Source organism: Haemaphysalis longicornis, unplaced genomic scaffold (assembly GCF_048455015.1).
Source record: "Haemaphysalis longicornis isolate Haplotype H1 unplaced genomic scaffold, Haemaphysalis longicornis Haplotype H1 scaffold_3, whole genome shotgun sequence".
In the NCBI taxonomy this organism is placed as follows: domain Eukaryota; kingdom Metazoa; phylum Arthropoda; class Arachnida; order Ixodida; family Ixodidae; genus Haemaphysalis; species Haemaphysalis longicornis.
This window is the reverse complement of record NW_027526335.1, coordinates 183,283,272-183,303,409: the sequence shown is the minus strand read 5'-3', so window position 1 is coordinate 183,303,409 and position 20,138 is coordinate 183,283,272. Positions and strand designations below refer to the sequence as shown.

Here is a 20,138-nt window from a genome sequence, read left to right as displayed (position 1 = left end):
ACGGTTACCTGCTTTTCTTTTGTCATAAGGACCCCGCTTCGCCTATTCGCGCTCTCATCCAAACAAATGAGTCAGATTGAAGTTACAGTAGGCATTCCACAGATATCGTCCTCGAGTTCGTGAAATGCGGGACGGAAACTTCGAACTGGGCAAGCCTGCGGGTAAACAAGCGGCCAAGCGAGGCAGCAGAGGAGCCGGCAGTTTTTAACGGCGTGTGTACAGCTCAGCGATAGGTTGCCCATCCCAAGGAGGTTAAAACCTCCTTGGTCCATCCCCATGTAAGTGTTCGCAGTCGGTACGCCTGTGAGGTGCTGACAGTTTGGCTTTCTTAAAACCTGATTAGCCTCCTGACCTGTAGATCAACTACATTTGTGGCTGTGCATAAGACTTTGCCCACACTTTCGCAACACACGCCTACTTGCCAAGTGTTATGTTGGTCTTACTATTTACTGTTCCAGATAATTCTGTGTCGCAAAATATTTTTTTTTTAATTTTCGTGTAGCTCTTACATTCACAAAGAGACCGAATAAGTTGCCGAACCGCGTTGATTTCATTTCGAACTTTTATCGGAAATGGACGTTGTGTATGCCGTGAGCACTGTTCAATCTGACTGCTGACCAGCGTTCGAAGACAATATTGTTACCGCGTTCGAAACCGCGATATTATCAAGAACATTTTAAAAATCGTAGAACGCTTGAGGTAACATAAAGTTGAAATCTCTTGTGTCGATATCCTTCTCCGACACGCAGGTACCCAGGCAACGACAATTTCGAGGCTGAAAGCCATAATCTGGCGTAGCCATGAATGTTCCCTGGTGCTTTGTGTCAGAAAAAGTTCAATAAACGTCCGATTTATTGCGCACGCGTCACGTCACCTCGGGAAATCCCGAAGTTAACTGGCGCCGTCTACGCCTATGAACGCCGCACTCAGTCGCAGTTCCCAACTGAGGTTTCCGCGAACTCCTGTAAGCACGAAGGGCGCCTTGTAATACACGTTGCGAGCTGAGACTTTCGTGGGCTACCGCTTTATTAAGGCGACAGCATTACATGGCTCTTTGGGCAAAGAAGGTGGTGCCTGGCGTCAACCCTATCCTCCTTGGTAAGGAGCGGATGACAGGGTGTTGTTACCCTACACTCAAAAGGCTGTGGTTTATCTCAAAAGCGTAGCAGTATTGACTTTACTGATGTAGGGGGCAAGCGCCTTTTGGTGCAATGACGTGCATCAATGTATTTCCGTGAGGCCGAATGGGAACCAGCACTGTAAACGCAAACTAGCCGGAAATGGAGTTTTAATCAAGTAATGTGCCCTGAAAAGTACCTATAGCAAAAAATGTACTCCCTAGGCATGATCTAAAGAAGTGGACGAACCTCCACGGTAGTACCGTTGCCCATCCGGGTAGCAAAAGGGAGGATTTAGAACGACTTAACACCATTTGTGAGATGGCGTTCGGTTCCTTGTATACTACCACGTCCACAATAAACGCCCTATCTGAGGTAATCATCTCAAGCGGGCGGTCGCCATGTTAGTCTTCTGTTGTCTCCGTGCACCAGCACTTCAACCGTGGCCTAATGCTAATTAGAACGAGTAAGCAGGACGCAACGGTTGCACGCAGCTACAAAACCAATACCGTACGTATACCCGTATAGATGCTTCAACCAGCGCGATCACAGGCAGAGAGCGCGGCCGTGTTGTCTCAATCTGTTTATTTTGGCGATAGGTGGTGTCAAACTCTGCTTCTAACGAAGAGGTAGTTCTCGCCGTTGCAAACAATTGCAACGTTCATCTGCTTCGCTTGCTTGCGCATACATACATGATTTAAATTCCCGTGCCAGCGCGCCAACGCACCCGACTGCAGCGACTCAACTTGCCCTGGCGGCACGACTGGCTGCCCGGATGTATACAACATCTGTGCTATCAACGCAGCGCGGCCGGTGACTCGGCGCGGCCGGAGCTTCAAGCCTCGCCTTGGGCCGTCGTTTTTTCTTATTTGTGAAGGACTAGTAGTGCCATTTGGTGGAAAGATTTTCATGTGCCCCTGTCACACGAGGAACGGCCGCAAACAGCATTTGGATACGGCGACAGGTGTGGACAGCTCTCTGGTAAGTGGTCTTTCATCAGTCGATGCGTTTGTCAAACGTTTGGATAGGGTTAACAGCGAAGTACCCGGGTACCCGTGCCGCTCACCGCTCGTACGCGCACGGGCAAAGAAAAAAGCGCACACTCGTATTATTTTACTTGTTTGTGGGTTTTGGGGTATGCGTTCGCATTCTTTTGTAGGCTGGTTTGTAACAGGGCATTCGAGGTAAAATCGTTTGTCGCGCGCGGCGTCGTTTCAAAGCAACGTGACGGTTACTTCGTGCTGGCGAAAATCAGCGCAGTCAGACGGAAGCGGTAAGGAAAGTAGAGAGGTCGGGGAAGAGGGCGCTAATATATAAAAGAAAGCGTAATGCAAGACGAGAAATATAACACAACCCGCCTGCATTTCTCCGAACTTCAGGACAGAGCCGCACACGGGTACGTTGTCACAAACTCGAGCGTACGACGTCTAAAAGTACCGTATATATATATATATATATATATATATATTTTTTTTTTCATTTTTCAACGTGACCTGAGCCACTTATCTTCTCATTGCCGCGCATGCAGACCTGATTGTGTCCCTGTGTTTGAGCGCACAGCCATCCTTTTGCGACATAAGAACCAGCAAACGCGAGAAATTGTAGAAGCCAGCCACATCAGAAAAGCTTGTTCCGAATGTGTCAGTCATCCCTCTATCGCCCTGCTTAATCGAGAAGTCGCATATTTAGACGCACATTGAGCGCTATTTCGGTGCTTCTGGGAATGCGTGTTGGGGGTGGGAGGGGGGTCTTAATCCATGTATGATGCGGTTATCTTTGCTGATTTTTCGCCTTTCGTGCGCCTCAAAGTTCGTTTTGTGGTTTTGTTGTTACGGTTTTTTAGTATTTTCGGCTGAGTGCGCCGGGAACTGTGACGCATTGGGGGCGCGGCAATTGGGCGCTTGGGCATATAAAGCTTTGAATTGTGCAATAATAAACTAGTTGCGAGTGTGCGCTTGTGCCGTCTTCATGTGTTCTTGTCCTCGTTAATTTGCGCGCAGTTTATTTTTCGCAATGCATAATTACCAACTCGCCCAACTCGCAACCCTTTTACAGATCCTATACTCCGTAAAAATGAGTTGCCTGTCCTTTTAGGTACGGCAAAATCTCGCGCAGCGCATCATTCTGCCAGGGGGCCATATCCTAATGTCAATGCACACACTATGAAAGCAGCTTGCACTTAATGCGTCACATTGCCTGCTGATAAGCATTTTAGATTCGCCCCTCTCATCATCATTCACTTCATGGATATGGCGGGATTTTCTTTCATAGCTTGTTGTCACTGCAGTAATTAATAGCAGAATCAGTCCTACAAATCACAGAAACGGTTCGTTTCACGTTACACACTAACACACTTTGCACCACACGGAGGAACAATCGGTTGCAGTGATGAGGCATAAGGGTAACTTGTTGTTAAAGGGTCATTGAAGACAACCAGCAAGTTGATTTCAAACGGAAGTCGGACCTCCGCATAGCCATTTCAGCATTGATTTAGTGCCAAGATGCCTTAAGTGCTGAGAAATCGCTGTTCAACTGCTCATCAAGCGTGACGCAAACACGACTGCAGTCGCTGTTTGCATCAGGATAAACCGGAAGCAAGTGAAGCAGCGGTGATTAATAGCAGTATACAAGCAACTGAATACAACATTACCACGTACCAAGCAGTTTGGTCAGTTCCGGTCAAATCGCTCATGCTTCCCCAAACTCCCCTGTCATTTGCCGTTCGAGACCACTAAGCAAAATGTTTCTCCATTGGACCTGTGATCAGTATTTACGCTTCACTGAAGAAGAACATTGGCCTTTTGAGGCCTCGCAAGTTTTGGCGTCGAACGATTTTCTCATGCGTAGCTCGCATGCTCCCTTGGAAAGCGGTACTGCCACCCCAAGTATGGGCGAGTAGCACCATCCAGCGGCAGCCAAGAAAGAAGTTGTGCGCGTCAGGCCACTTAAGCCCTTCCGGTGAAAACGTGTTTTTGCTAGTTTCAACCTTATTTAAAAAAAAATGCCAGGTGTAAGAGGGGTATAATAGTGTTCCCCGTGAGCTAATCTATCAACCTAGAGAGACTTGCATTTTAACTTCACTGTCATTTAAAGTTGTGCTCGAGTATATTGTGCGGAAGTAATATCTTTTTTATTGCTGCAAAAGCCACGATGGTTAATGTACTGGCACTTGGTTTTATGAAGCCTTTGCATTCCTAATTTAAGTACTGAAATTCGCAGGGAACCTGGCATAACTATTTTATTACTGTGCCGAATTATTAAGTTCGTTTAACCATAGTGTCTGTTTTGAATTTTACATGTGGGGCATTTTTTTTTCTTTTTTGCTTTTTCAGGTAGATGTTCCTTTGACTCCCTGCCTGCATTCCGCGAAAGGGGAAATTAGCCTCCGCATCGATGGCCAGAGTGTCTTGACTGCATCATCTTTACTGGGAGGACTGTGTAGTCTGTTTGCATCGTTCTGGGTTTTCAACATTCAATATCCCAAGAAGGCACACAGAGCTCTAACGTTTGTGGAACATGCCTTTTTGGACCTTGCCAGCACCAAACCACGTGTGAAGGATTTAGAACTAATTAACTTTTATCGCATCAATATCCCTCACCAATATTTTATTTTTTTTTCAATCCTGTAATCATTGGATAGTAGTTTAAAGAATTTCGTATTATGTTTCTGACGTTTTCTTTTTTTTACTGAACAGGGGATATTTGATGGGCCCTTCTGTATGCTGATAATACAGCTATCTTTTAGTGAAGCAATAATATTAACCAACTAATATAACTTGAAACAATTATCTAAATAATGTTGGCAACTGGTGCCAAATGAATCAACTCAAAATTATCGGAAAAACACGAATTACATGGCTTTTTCTTCTCACTCTGAAGAAGCTGTCGCGATACCACCCATTCTGTTCTATATCCTTGCAATTAACCCCTCAGACTGGGTCACTTTTCTTGGCGCATTTGTGTCTTTATCAAAACTCACTGGTATTTTCCGCAGCATATTTCTCGTTCTTTATATTACTCATTTATCCATAGCCATCTCATTGCTGTCTGTCTCCTACATCATTTATCTCTTGTGCCTTTACCATCTACAAAATGCTCGTTACCTTTCAGTATCAAATCGTTACACAGCTCTCGCACATTTCACCACCAATTAAAAAAAAAATTTGTTGTTGTAAACCACTGCAATCATTTTTTTCACTTTGTGTACTGAGTACTGATGCGTACTGATAAGTACTCACGCGTTCTCAATCCTCTAGTATTATATAATGATGTCACTTACCATGCCGTTGTGTTTGTGCCTATATGTTTTTCGCGTATTTCCAGTTCTTCTAGTAATATTGTTTCTACAGTTTGTTCAACTAGCACACAGATCGCTCATTTCACCACCAACTGACATTTTTTGTTGTTGTAAACCACTGCAACCATTTTTTTCACTTTGTGTACTGAGTGCTGATGCGTTCTGATAAGTTCTGATAAGTACTGACGCGTTCTTGATCCGCTATTATTATATAATGATTTCACTTACCATGTGGTTGTGTTTGCGCCTATCTTTGTTTTTCGCGTATTTCCAGTTCTTGTAGTAATATTAATTCTACGGTTTGTTCAACTAGCATTCTATTGCTGTCTTCCATTCCTAACTGGCGTGTTTTTAGCAATTTACCATTTTTGCTTTCTTATAGGAGGTCGCCCTAAGTTTTTATTTCGGAGCCTCCTTGTGTACACCATGTACCATGTAAACTTGTATGCGAAAGTTCGTTTGAAATAAACCTGAAACCAAGCAAAACCGTGTGAAATCAGTACTCCCGCAGGGAACTAGAAACTCTCCCTTGTGGCCTTGAAAAAACTCCTTTCGGAAGGCCTACAAAACCGCCCCAGCTTTGCAAAACTCCATTCAAAAGAAATATATGCTTCCCTTGAACCTCCTAAAAACTCCCCTCGCGAGGCCTACAAAACGTAAACCTCCATGCAAAAGAAGTAAATGCTTCCCTTGAACCTCCTCAAAACGCCCCTAAAATAACATAAGTACTTCCCAAGGCAGCCATAATAAGCTCCTATTCAACCGCCTAAAAAGTCCATAAACATCACTTAAAAACGCCTTGAGGAAGTAAAGAATACTCTATTTTGATCTCCTTAAATTCTCCCTAACATTTCTTAACACTCCCTAACTACCTCCTTTCTATCACCTAAAAACACCCTGTTTTGAGGAGGTAAACAAAACCTCCCTGTTTCATGTAGTAAAAAAACTCCTACAAGGAGGATCACTAGAGGACAGGCGAAAAAGAACCTCTAGGGAGTATATGGGTGGAAAAAAAGTTTAGAGTGAGTGGCGCCTCCTAAGACAGCACACTTCTGGCCACTACGCGCAGGTCTTCTCGCGGCTGGTGAAGGCGGTGAAGGCGATCGAGAAGAGGCTTCCGTTCTCGCGCGACGACCGCTTCGGCTACCTGACCTTCTGCCCGACCAACCTGGGCACCACCATTCGGGCCAGCGTGCACATCAAGGTGCCCAAGCTCGCCAAAGACAAGTCCCGTCTCGACGCCATTGCGGCCAAGTACGAGCTCCAGGTCCGAGGTAAGACAGAAATGCTTGCTCAGCTGTTTTGCTTGACACCCCGAGCGACAGATTAGGGCTTCGAAAATCGTACGCTATTCATGGCTGCTTTCGCTTGTTCAGTACTTTTCTTATTGCGTCAGCATAACTGACGCATCTCTAGGCTTAGTTGACGAAAGAAGTGGCGTCTTAATTGCTTCGATGGCCTGCAACATGCCCGCTTACATGGATTGGCCAGTGACGATGACAGCAGCCGTCACAACGTCACGGCCCATACATATATTCCCATGTGACTGAGAAGGCCGGAGGGGGCAGGTATGCGGCGGCCAGGAGCCATGCAGACAAAACAGAAGTTTTATTATTCGAAAGAGTTGGTGGTTTATAGTGCCCCAAGCGCTTGTTTGAATGCAAACGATGCTTTGTTCACTGAAACATTAATTAATTTAGGTTAAAATTTTGATTTTCCCGCTAAGCGGGAAAACGCTTGTTTTGTTCATGGAGACAATCGTTTCGTGAAACATGGTGCTCGCTCGACAAATACGGCCACGTAAGACATCGTCGCTTGCGTCAATCGGCCAGTGTCGTCTGAAACAACCCCAAAGCCCCGCAGTCCTGTGCGGCTAAACCAATCATAGCGCGTGCAGTACTAACAGCAGTATACGCATCGGTACTTCTATGTTTACGAGTGCTTTCGTAACTTCCACTGTTTGTCCCACCATTCTTACTGATATAAAAATAATGTGCCCTACATTTAAGCGCAAATAGCTCGTTCCACAAGCTTATAAGTTGTGCCTAATTTGCGTTTGCTTTTGCCGCCCTCCGCCAATCGCAGAGCTGTCTGGTATGACATCATACACTCTTAGGCAAAAAGGACTATCAGTTCGTCTTTTGGGGGACTAACTGCCTCTGCCACAATCATTAGTCCCTTTGGGGACTAACTGCGAGGGAACGAACGGTTAGTCCCCAACCCCAGATGGTCTGTTCCGATGCTCCCCAGAGACGAACTGCTGAGAGTGCAGAAAAAAGAAAAAACCTCCGGCAGGGACCGAACCCCCGACGCCCGTAAATATACACAAGGAACCCGACGCGCTATCCGCTGTGCCACGTCACCGGGTAATAGCTGCGGTAGATAACATTCAAGTGTACAGCGTGTAGTTCTGTGCATAGCGCAACAGATCGATTGCAACTGGTGCCCGAATTTCTATCTGCGCAAGCGAACGTGACCGCGTTTTGCGCCTTGCACTTAGCGCTTTGCTAGGTTTAGGGGCCATTGCTCAGTTCGATTGGAAGTAGAGCCTCACAACCATACTTTTTTCTCGTAAATAACAATCAACTCGTCGTCGCCTAGTCGACATAGGTAGCTGGGCGATCGGACGACTCATGTGTTACCGCACAAATTAGCGCAAGCTAAGTGTTTTCTTAGTGTGCGATACATATGTTAAGTACTCTAGGTATCGTGTGTGAAAGCGGTCGCCTGTGTGATTGTCAGAGTAGGGAAACGGACCATATTTTCCTGCATCGGCGAAACAAAATTTGGTGTTCCTTATCCTGAATTCTTCAAGTTCGCGTCGCTAGACGACTGCGACTGGGAAATGCAACCGGGTTTTACAGCAGTTGCAGCATTGTCATGGCTTTGATGCACAAGGCAATTATGTACCGACTGCAAAAGATTACTTCGAGACGCTTACTTGTAGCGAGCATTTGTATTTTGCAGTTGTCATCAGCACCTACTGCGTTTTTTCTCGTCTGTTAAACATATACATATTCATTACGCCTAGGAATCAACGTTTGCTATTGTCAATAATTTTCGTGACTGTTGATGCGCTTGAAATCTTCCATTGGACGGTATTACCTCGCATGAATCGTATGAAACACAGCGTATCAACATAACCTCACCGAGAAGCGTCTGGCAATCGCGCTTCGCCGCTCCTTGCCATTACCCGCCGCTCTACTAACCCTTAATGATTTCGTTATAATTAACATCAATATTTTCTCCCGTGGCACCATCTAAAGGACCCACTGACTGCAATGGCTTGTGTTCTGGAAATGTAAAACTGTTCGCAGACATATGCGCAAAAGGGCAACGACGACGCCATTAGGGGATTAACGACGCAGCAAAGAGACTAACTGCATGCGTTTCGTCTTCCTGTTACTCTTTATAGATCGGCAGGGACGAACAGTTATTCCGCATTTATGCACACGGCACGTTCTCTGCTGCAGATACTCCCCTTCAAGATGAACGGTCGCCTGTGAAGACTAACGGCTGTATTTTAGTCCCTATTTTAGTCCTTTTTGCCTAAGAGTGTAGGTTCTGTTGAGGAAAGTGAGCTAGTGGGTCGGATGGCCATTCCTTTTTTTTCCTAATTATGTAGCTTATTTGAGCGAAGTTTACATTAAAAGTGGTCTCAGTATGATTCTAACGAGGCAATCTTTTGAATGAACCAAAAAGGTTTTCTCTTCATGACTCCTTTATACGCTCACGTTACGCTTTGAGGTATAACGTCGTGAAGCGGTGCCCGAGGCCTAATCATCAAGGTTGATGTTTTTTGGGACGTCGTTGGGCTCAGCGTTAAGTTCTTTTAACCTTACGGTTAAGTAGTCTGGGGGCCAGGGGGCCCCGGGCCCCTTAGTTGGCCGAGAAGATTTAACGCACCCCGCTACAGCTCCGTCCCAAGACAGCCGCACAGTCAAAATGTCGACCCCTAATCCTACCGCGAACCTCTCCATCGAAAGAACCGGATGCACGGTGCTCACCGACACCTCCACACATTTTTGAAATTCCTAGAGCATCGAAAGTTCCCTGCGACGGAGCTCCCGCGAGATGGTGGCCGATAAAAATACCTGCGTCGTCTGCTCACGGAAATTTACAAGCAAACAGCAGTTCCTTCGCTGTACGCCATGCGGCAAACGAGCCCACTCTAAAAGTATTGATTGGCCAGCGGAGGAGCTGCAACTCCTGGCGTCCGGTCGGACTCCGTTCGCATGTTCTGCGTGTGAAGAGCAACGCAGGTTCACAGAAGACGTCGTCCCATCGACGGGGCCATTTCGGCAGCCTCGCCTCGGCTGTTCCGTGACGAGGAAACGCTCGCTCACCAACTGGCCGATGTTGACAAACCCCTGGGTGCGTTACGCGAGCTCCTTTTGAACGCGCTGTCAGGATTTTGTAGCGTAAGCTACACTGGCCAAGGTTGAGCAGTTTCGTGTGTGGACCTTGGAGGGCCGTGCTGCGCAAGCGCGAGGAGCATTGGATTTGATTGAATTGGATCGGAAATTCAATCCAATTGGAGTACGGGTGCGTAGAGAATTCGGTCTGCGCATTCGCCAGTTTGTGCATTCCAGAGGAGTATCGTCATAGCCGCGGCAGACGCACTGGCACCGGCGCATGCCCAGTTGTGCGCCTCCGTTGCCACGTAGCCAAGTCTGACGCTGCGCCAGAGCCGCTTGATAGCCGTTTCGCGTGGCTCCTGGAGAGCCGTGCTGCGCATGCGCGAGGAGCAGTGACTGGACTGCACTGGACTGGATTGGATTGGATTGCTTTGGATTGTATTGGATTGGATTGGACTGGAAATCGTTTTATCAGCAGTAAGCATAATAATCAGCTAATCCTAGACAACCAGGAAACCTAAGAATAACCAGCTGAACCTTAGCTCACGCTACGTATATCCTGGCATAGCCAAGCTAAGCCACTTCTAATTTTTTTTCACATAACCGACGAGGTGAACTCACTCCGTGAGGATAACGCCCGCTTGCATTAGGAGGCCGCAAGAAATCCAGTCTCTTCAACACGATATGCGTGCGCTGCGCTCGGAGCTGGCGAACAGAAGGCCACCCGCCATGCAAGACAATCTCATAGCACTAACCTCGACCTCTCCGAGAGGAGAGGCTCCCCACTACGCGGTGTACAACGCAAGGACAACTCCGCGTCTAAAAGTATCGCGTCCTCGGTTTCCCTGCTTCCGCCCATCAAGAACTGGCCCTCCTTGAGTAAAGAGCGCCCAGGTGAAATGTGCCGATGTGTTCATGGCGAACAACAGCTTGGACATCCTCAGGAACCCCCGGCGACCCGGCAGGAACGCCTTGTTTGTGTCGCGCTTGCGCCCTTACACGTCTGCGCCCAACGTACTGAAGCTTATGAACTCCGTTGTTACAGACTATAGCGATGTGCGCGCGCAACTAAAAATCAAGTACCCTACAGCGTCAGTGCCGATTGTTTCGATGCAGTGAATGACGCTACGGTCTAGCCAAACGCATGATCGTGCCGCCCTTTTAAAGGGTTTCTTAGCGATGACCGAGTGCTAAGCGTTAATGCTACCCATTCGGAATCAGCTTCACAATGTACTATCAAGATGTCCGTGGGTTGCGCAGAAAAGCTAATCCAATTACTTTACAGATGAATACACCGTTTTTCCCAATGACCGAAATTATGTTGTGATAGGGAAACGTATTGCGGAGGACTATTATTTTTTGAAGAAATCTTTCTGTGCTGTCAGACGGTCTGCTCTTGAGCTGTATAGTTAATGCCTATGGCTAAAGGTGAAAGTTAGAAATGCGAAAAATGTTCTTTTTAGCGAGCGCTACTCAGATCCAGCTCTTGAAAATAATTTATTTGCATTAGCCTTACAGAGTTTGTAAGAGAAAGTAATACCGGAAAACTATAAAATTCTTATCTTTGGTGACTTTATTCTGCCTGGTTTTTGGAGGGACCCCGCAGAAAAATTGTCAGTGGAAATTTCGAAGCAGCTCACTTGTTTAATTTCTTTTCTTGCAATTACATCCAGCCTGCTGTCTCTCATCAAAACCTTGTTTGAAACGTTGTAGACACTGTTTTCACAAACTTCAACTGTGTCGTTGTTGATCAATTCTCCGATCCTATTGTGTCCACTGATGCGCGGCACCCTCTTTTCGTAGATACGATTCACGTAGTTACGATTCATGGTCACGAGCGTACCATTCGAAGACACGAGTTTGCCCACGGTGATTATACGTCCCTTTTCAAAACTCGCGACAGCGCTCACTGGGCCCCTATTTACAGAGCGCCCTGTGTGGACGTGGCCGTCCGAGAGCTAACCAAAATTGTGCAAAACGCTATGAATCAGCGCATCCCAAAGCGGTGAAATCGCTCCACTAAGTTTCTGTTGTGGTTCAGTCACGAGCTCCGAGGCGCGCTTCAAAAAAAAAAAAAAAAAACGCCATTTTCACCGCTTGCTAATGCCCCCAATGACCCGTCTTTTTTCGCAAGCTTCAAGGAATGGCGATCCTTAACAAAAACGTTTCTTGCCCGAGACAAAAAAGACGTTTACCGACTGCTCTGAATTATCTCTTACCCACTCTCCTCGTGACTTTTCGCGGTAAGTTCGCCCTCGTCACGCCGGTGATAGCATAACCCTTCAGGGTGGTGACAACTTTTTCTCTGATCCGGGAGGCGTATGTGAACTTTTTTGCACGCGATTTCCCTTCGACCTACTCGATGTCTCCCGACAGAGGCAGCGAACTGGGTTTCCAGTCTCATGGGCCAGCATTGCAAATCCCTAGCATTGCCGAGAATGATGTCGTGTCCGCTATCCGCAAAGTCCCATAAAAAAATCGGCAGGTTGCAGAGCATTCCTTGCTTCGTCGTTAAAGGCTGTTTTGTTGTCTTTGCACCTTTGGTCTGTCACATCATACGTAAGTCACTTTTTGAGCAACATTTTTCAACAGACTGGAAATTAGGCGCTATCTTCCCTTTGCACAAGTCCGGAAGAGCTACTATCCCCGGAAACTGCTGGTCAATCTCCCTTTCGTCGTCCTTTTCCGAAGTCTTCGAAAAAGTCATGCATCGTTACCTTCAAGCAGCAATGCATCCTTTAATCCATTCTAACCAACACGTCTTCCTGCCTAGAACGTCAGTAACATCAAATCTGGCATGCTGTTTAAACGACATCGGCCCTCCAGTGCTCTCTCGCCAACAGGTAGATACAGAATATTTTGATTGTAGCAAGGCCTTCGACGCTGTTAATCATTATTTACTGGTTTGCGAATTCTCCGCATGCGGTCTATTCAGTGAGTCCTGTCAGTGGTTCGGCAGTTGTTTAAAAGGCAGGTTATGTTTGTTATGAAGGCGTCACCTCACGCCCTTTCGCGATGATATCAGGGGTACCTCAAGGCTCGACACTCGGCCCTCTTCTCTTTAACATTTTTGTTGAAGATATCCAACCCGCTATCAGAGCCTGTTCGAGCTCTCAGTATGCCAATGAAATGAAGCTATATCGCGCGGCTTATTCACCGAATGATCGCATCCTGCTTCAAAATGACGTCAACGTAGTATCGGCATGGTACGAGAGCAATTACTTAAAGCTTAAACTCTACAAAACTATCGCGATATCATATACTCGTAAGACTTCCCCGCTCATTTTTTCGTGCTATCTGTTCAGTAAACCTGCAACAAGTGCTACTGTATTGCGTGATTTGGCTGTAATGGTGGATGTAAAACTACTTATAAACACACATGTGACCTGACCAAGTCGTGTCTCCGTACGCTTGGCGTGATTTCCCAGGCCACACGTTAAACCACCGACCGATCATGCTTCGTCTCACTCTACCGCGTCCTAATTTTACCCATGCTCGATTTTCCCAGTGACTGCAGTATTGAATTGAATATTGAAGCCCTTCGTCCTCCCTTCGGCTAGAAAAGATTCAGAAGCGCTTCACTAGAACCGTTTATTGTCGCTACTCACGAGTGAGCCATTATGGGCGCGGTGGGCTTCTCAAGCTTCTGAATCTTGATGAGCTATTTATTAGGCGCTCCAGGAGTGACCTGGTCTTTCTTTTTAGCTACATTCATTCCACGTTTGACTGCCCTTGCGTTGTAAGCTCTGTACACCTGTGAGTGCAAAGCAGACCACTACGACCACATGGCAGCTTCCATGTTGACAGAACACTGAGCCTGGCACCAGCTAGGCGATGCCAGCATGCCTTCATGCCTTTAACAGTCTGGTTTTATCCTATTGACATTTTTCGCAAGTACATGGTCTGTTTCAAACGCTCCTTGAAAAAAAATGATATTCTAAATACGCATGCTGTGGAGGAGTAGTGGCACCTGCAATTTTCTCTCTTCTCGTGTTCGTGCACCAAAAGCACCACCTTCTTATGGTTGTATGCGTTCATTAGTCCATACTCTACTCACGACCTCCAAGCTCTTGTTGTTCGGAAAATGTTTTTGCCTTCTTTGATCGCCTTTCGGCTTTGTGTATATCTACACATTATTTTTCCCATTTTTTATTCATTTCCCTTTTTTTTCCATTTTTTATTCCATTTTTTATTCATCATCATTCATCATCCCTTCTATATGTTGTCTTTTTGTATGCATTATATTCATGTACCAAGTGCATCACCTGAAAATAAATAAATAAATAAATAAATAAATAAATAAATAAATAAATAAATAAATAAATAAATAAATGAATGAATGAATGAATGAAACTTTATTGGCACAAGGATGGCGACTCGGCCTATGTGGGGGCGGGTGGGGAGGGTAATGCGGGTTTATTGTAATGCGGGTTTATTGCGTTGAACGCGGAAAGTAGGAGAGGCACTCAGAAGTGACAAACGGATCGGTGGTCCAGCCTGGCAGCATGTCTCGCCCACTTCACAATCTTCACGCCGATGACGATGCCGCTGCGGTGGCTCACACTGTTGCCTCGTTGTCACCTACACAGTCCGAGTGGTGAATCCCCTTGATTGGGCGCACGCCAATCACAAGGACAATGCTGACTGTTGTTGTGGCCGCGTAGCTTATCCGTTGTTCGGTAGCGCTCGCATGGTGGCTGCGCGCCACTTGCTCGCCTTTCGCACTCCAATAAATAATTAAATAGATATACCCCCTCAGGTGGAATGGTCAGTCGCATGGACTACAGCGGTGAGAAGCTGACGGTGGGTGCACCATTTTATTCTTTGCTGTGAGGGCGCCACCTCGCCCACCCCCTGTTCACACATTTGTGCTCAAGAGAATTGGCAAATACCGGTGACAGCTGCCTTGAAAACCTGATTGCCATTTCAGCCCTTCCCATTCGGCTGCAGCGTGAACGTACGCACCCACGCACATGCTTCTAGAACTCTACCAGAAGTAACATATTGTGAGAGACAGCTTCGGCGGCCCCGTAATTTCTTTCCTTCGGGGTAATTGCAGTTGCTCTGACCCATCATTTTCTGCCTGACCAGTTGTCGGCTATTCAATGCAAAAAGTAAATTTTATCGCGAAGTGACCCCAGCAGTCTAAGCAAATTGGACACAACCCATAGCCATGATTTCTCTTCTTCTCAGAAACAAATGAAGGGAAAACTGCATCGCGCGCTGTCGCAGTTAGGCTTCATCGGGTCGATAGACGCTTCCTGAACACGTCTGTAACTAAAAAATGTATTAAAGAGTAGATCGCCAAAGTGGCCCGGTCATCACATTAGCTATCATCTACTGATAAATGTCTGCAAGTGGTCCCAAAAGCTTCGTATACTGTGTAATGATTCGAATTCCCCGCCATTACGCAGGCACGTCGGGTGAGCATACGGAGAGCAAGGGCGGCGTTTACGACGTGTCCAACAAGCGGCGGCTGGGCCTGACCGAGTACGAAGCCGTCCGGACAATGCAAGAGGGCATCCTCGAACTCATCCGGCTCGAGAGGGACGCTTAGACCTCGCCCACGCAGCTGCTCCTCTGTACTGCCGCCCCGCTAGAACTGCAACGCTCGTGCCCCACGTCCCCGTGCGCGTTTCTGGAAGGCGGACTGAAATTCCCGGGGAAAATCGCTTCCCCGTCTTTTCATTATTACATTAACAAAATTAGGAGAAGTGTAAAAGGCGACGAAAAAACTATTTTGGTGCCAGTCCTCAATAAATTAAATCCATCCCTCAGAAGTAATCCCTCTCGTTTATAGGGTTAAGTTAAGCAGCGGAGGCTTGCGGCATTTTACTATGGCACTTCCTTTTTTTTCAATTAAGTCCGGCATTTCAGACATCATTACGTGCCTTTAGCAACTCAACGGGAACACCCACCTGCAGTCGTGCAGAAAATGACTGTGATTTTAACCTGCATTCGACGGGCAAGAATACCGCCTTCTGCGCTACCGCTCCAAAGCAACGTAGTCTATCATAGTTTGATGTATGGATTTATGCAACTGTCAATACCACAGTAAGCCCTGGCCGGGCTATCTCCCGCAGGACAGCGCGAATTGTAAACTGATAGGGATTCATGGTTATTGCGAAGCTCTCGCGGCTTGAAACCTGGAAATCGGAATCTTCACGTGCTGCGCGGAAAACAACGCTTCGAATTATCCCATTCGTAGCTTCAAATCATTCTCTCTAGCCACGAGATTAGGCTGAGGAGTTTTCCAATAAAGGTTGCATTGGATGCGTTGTCAGGGTAACTTTTCTGTATTTCCAAGATTTATTTGGAAAGACATTAAAACGCGAGTACAGAAACACGAGAAACCCAGAACTAGGACTTCACTCTTGTGGTTCATATATTTAGCTTGTTATTGTCATTTCATCATCCACATGTTCGTGCTGACCAATAAGCAGAGCTCACTGTTGCTATCGTTGCCAGTTTTCGCGCCAAGGGACACCCTTCAGATCGCCTTCCGACTGCTTAGAGAAATCTGCTACACGTATAAATGTGCGCAGTGAAAAAGGGAAACAAGCACCAAGATTCCGGAACTGTGGCAACACGACACATAGCATGGCGGTAACACACCTTGGAACAGCGCCAGGCAACTGATTATTACATGTGGAAAGAAGTAAAACTTCATACGTTGCAAAATGTTACGTAAGGACCCCAAAACCCTGGAGATCGGCTATGTGTGTATACAGAAAAACTCCGTTACAACGAAGTCGAAGGGGGAGGCATAATTGCTTCGTTATAATCCTTACTTTCTTACAGCCAAATTACAGCCAAAGTCATTTGTAGCGACAATTTATATGCAAGACAGGATGTACTCACCACCAAAACTCACAGCATCCCGCGAAAACAAGAAATCAAAAAAGAAACGACAGTTTCATCCACGCAATTTAAAGTGCAGCAGTATCGTCTCTGACTGTGTACCTGAAATAAGAAATTCAAACTACTGCCAATAACGTAGACGCAGACCAAAGTTTTTAGCGGATGAATGCAATTAAACGTGGAAAAATCGGCGCGGAATCGGTCTAGGAAGAAATCTTGCAGCTGTTTTTTATCCATACACGCAGTCATTGCACATGACCAAATGTACCTATATAAATCTTGTTTTCCTTTGAAAAAATCCAGGGCCGTCTACACTAACGTGAAACGGTGTGAGGGACGAACCATTCAGTGTATAAGTGTAATCTTGGCGCCTTGACCTTTTTGCCAACAGAGATGAAACCGCGAGAGGGTTAAGGTATAAAGCTTTGCTGTAAAAGTCTCCCGTCTTTAAAGCACGATCCTCTCTAGCGCGAGGCGTAAAGTAGTGTCCATGTGTTTTTTTAGTAAACATTACTAAGCGCTGCAGCGCGCGGCGTAGACGAGTGTCCCGGTATTTTGTAGCGCGAGCTACACTGGCCGAGGTTGAGCAGTTTTCGCGGGGCTCCTGAAGAGCCGTGCTGCGCATGCGCGAGGAGCAGTGACGTCACACGGCGCACAGAACGTTGCTCGCTACCCGGCGTCTCTCACACACTCCACGCGCCCAGAGTCTTCGCCGACCTCCGTTCCGCACGTGGCGGCCCGGTCCACTTCATGATCATGCGAGGGGTTCCGAGTGTGGAACCGATGGCACGTGCGTCGCAGCGACACCGGCGTGCGCCTGTGGAAGCAGCTTAGCTCTGGGGCGATTGGTGACGCTGCGCCGGACCTGCTTACATGTGTTAAATATACATGTGTCACATAATGCGTATACCGTATTTGTGTGTCATTGAAGCAGCAGTAAGCATGATAATCAAGCTAATCCTAGAGAACCAGAAAAGCTAAGAATAACCAGCTGAGCCTTAGCTCACGCTACGTATATCCTCGCATAGCCGACCTAAGCCACTGCTAATTTTGTTAGCATGCGTTACGTTGTAGCTGGAGGAGTAAGCAAGTTTCCGGTGTTTTAGTACCATGACTACATGAAAACAACGACGATTACGACGACGACGACGACGACTGGAGACCGCAACAGCCCCAGCCCCTAAGGGGCTTCACCCCCCAAAAACAGCAAGGAACCGCTACTGTATTCGATTCAAAACAAACAGCTCGTTCATAATCATTTGGCAGCACGCGAGCAGGCGGCTAGCTCACTGCACAGAGATACCGTCCTTGGTAGATTTTTTTCCCCGTCTTTTTCACGCGAACGACAACTTTTTCAGCGGTAGCTCAGCTTTGTGAGCGCCAAAGAAGCGGCGCAGCAGGCCTGCCGCATCCCTGTAAATGCACGGAGGAACATCCAGGCACCCTACGGAAAGCTCGGGGGACGCGAACCCTGGCGCGTGTGTCCAGGCGCGTGCTGCAATTTTAGCGCGCTGGAGTTCGCAGCCCCTGTATAGCGCGAATTTTGAATTGCTGCATCCCGGAGGCGACGTACACGGGCACGCGCTGTAAGACACTTACCTTACGCATACAAAAATGGTCCTTAAATGCTCGTTGTGGGAAAAAAGCCGTTGAATATAACCATTGTGAGGAAATTTTGGCTTGGGTAAAACGAGGCCCTAAATACATGCGGGTCTATGGGAATTTCAAGGACAATTTCATTTAGTTCGTTACATCCAATAGTTTCATTATATCAAGGTTTTACTGTAGTGGCCATTACATTCAGAAATCTTTATACTGCTTTTTTAGCACGCCCTAAAAATTGATAACAACAGAGCGCAAAGCTTCAACGTCTGCTCTAATGCGGAGCAGCTATTACGGTTTGAATAGTGGTCATTGTAGGACACAGCAATGTCGCCACACAGCGAGGAAGGAAAAAGTTATGGTGATCTTTGGTGAAAAGTTATCTATTATTCAAATGCTTCGCAGTTTACTTGCAAGAAACCTTCGAGAGTGCATCCACGCAAACATAGGCAAGCTTTTATGATAGCGTGGAAGTGTGATATGCTTCCGTCATTGCGTTCATACCATGTTCACGAAAAATCCTGCCTTGCTTCTCTCACGTTTCTCGATGCCTTTTAATTTACTCACTCAACACAGCAACACTGCGCACTTCTTAATGCCCGCCAATTTCCATAACATTTTTTGTTCTGGCAGTGGCTGCACCGAGCAGCCGTTGGCTTGTGTGATGCTTCAGTTGACGGAGACTTGGTAGGTTCCTTGCACTGCATAGAGATGCTGCACAACATCGAAAGATAACCAGCAACTTAAATAAATGCGGCCACCTAGCTCTGAGCAGTCATCCGCGCCCAAACATTAAGTGAGCTATGACTGCGGAGGAGGAATGTTGCGGGCGGCGACAACAAAAGCGCATTATGACGACCCTTTAAATACATCAGGTCAATCTCAGCACCAAATAAACTTCGACCGCACTACAAGAGGTGTTGTTGGGCTTCCATGCATGTGAATGTTATATGAACATGTGTGTTTCATGTGACTTCTACTTTTTATGTGTACTGTGACTTCTTTCAGTCGTAAGGTGCGGTCATTCTTCGTGGGGCACGTGACCCCCTTTTTTTATTCTGCTTGTCATGCTCATTCGGGTCTCTTCTGCGCACTTTGACCAACCAGAATTTTGTACGTTCATGTCTTGTTTGTTGTCTATGTTCTTCCCCAGCAACGATTCCACCCTATCCAGTAACCCTCACAAAGTGGGCGCCTCTCTTCACATCACTGAACTCCTTGGACTCTCAAGTGGTACGACACGAGCAGCTTAGAGCAATGGGTCTGTTCCCTTCTCCCGAAGAGACCCCCACAAGACACCACCTTTCCAACACTCCCTCATCTAAAAGCTCACTTCACCTTACATCATCTCCTAACGTCCTTTACCCGCATCCCCGTACAGCCCGCCTTTTCCCAATAACGACTGTCAGCATTGCCCAAGTTCTTTGGCCTGCATAATGTTTCACTGGAACACCAGCGTTCTTTCTTTTTCAATTTCATTTTATACCAGTGACGTCGATAGGTACGCTAGTAAGCAGTGTAGGATACTCTGATTTCGCATTTCACTGTTTCATCTGCTTTTTCTTTCGACAACGATACAACATTAACTTTTTTGGCTGTTACCGTCTTCTTACGGCTAATTTCAACGTTTAACAAGTCTTCCCTTCTCCCATCCAAAACCTCGCAAAGGAGAAGGGTACCCAGACAAGCCACCACAGAAACAGCGGGTCGTCCCTCACTGCATATTTTTATATAAAACGTTCAAAATAAAGTACATTTTATACACGTGTTTAAGGAAAATTAAAAATAACCATACAACATACTCAAAACGAACTTAAGATATCGCCACGGTTTAGGCACCCACCGCAACCGCGCAGATTAGACAGAGAAAAATGCAAAAAACCCAAAGAATTTCACAAAATT

General features: G+C 46.6%; 1 pseudogene; it reads left to right on the top strand.

Moving 5' to 3' along the window:
• Window positions 1–15,428, top strand: part of LOC144175868 (arginine kinase-like) — a 36,469-nt pseudogene extending 21,041 nt beyond the window's left edge.
• Window positions 15,429–20,138: the final 4,710 nt, after the last annotated feature.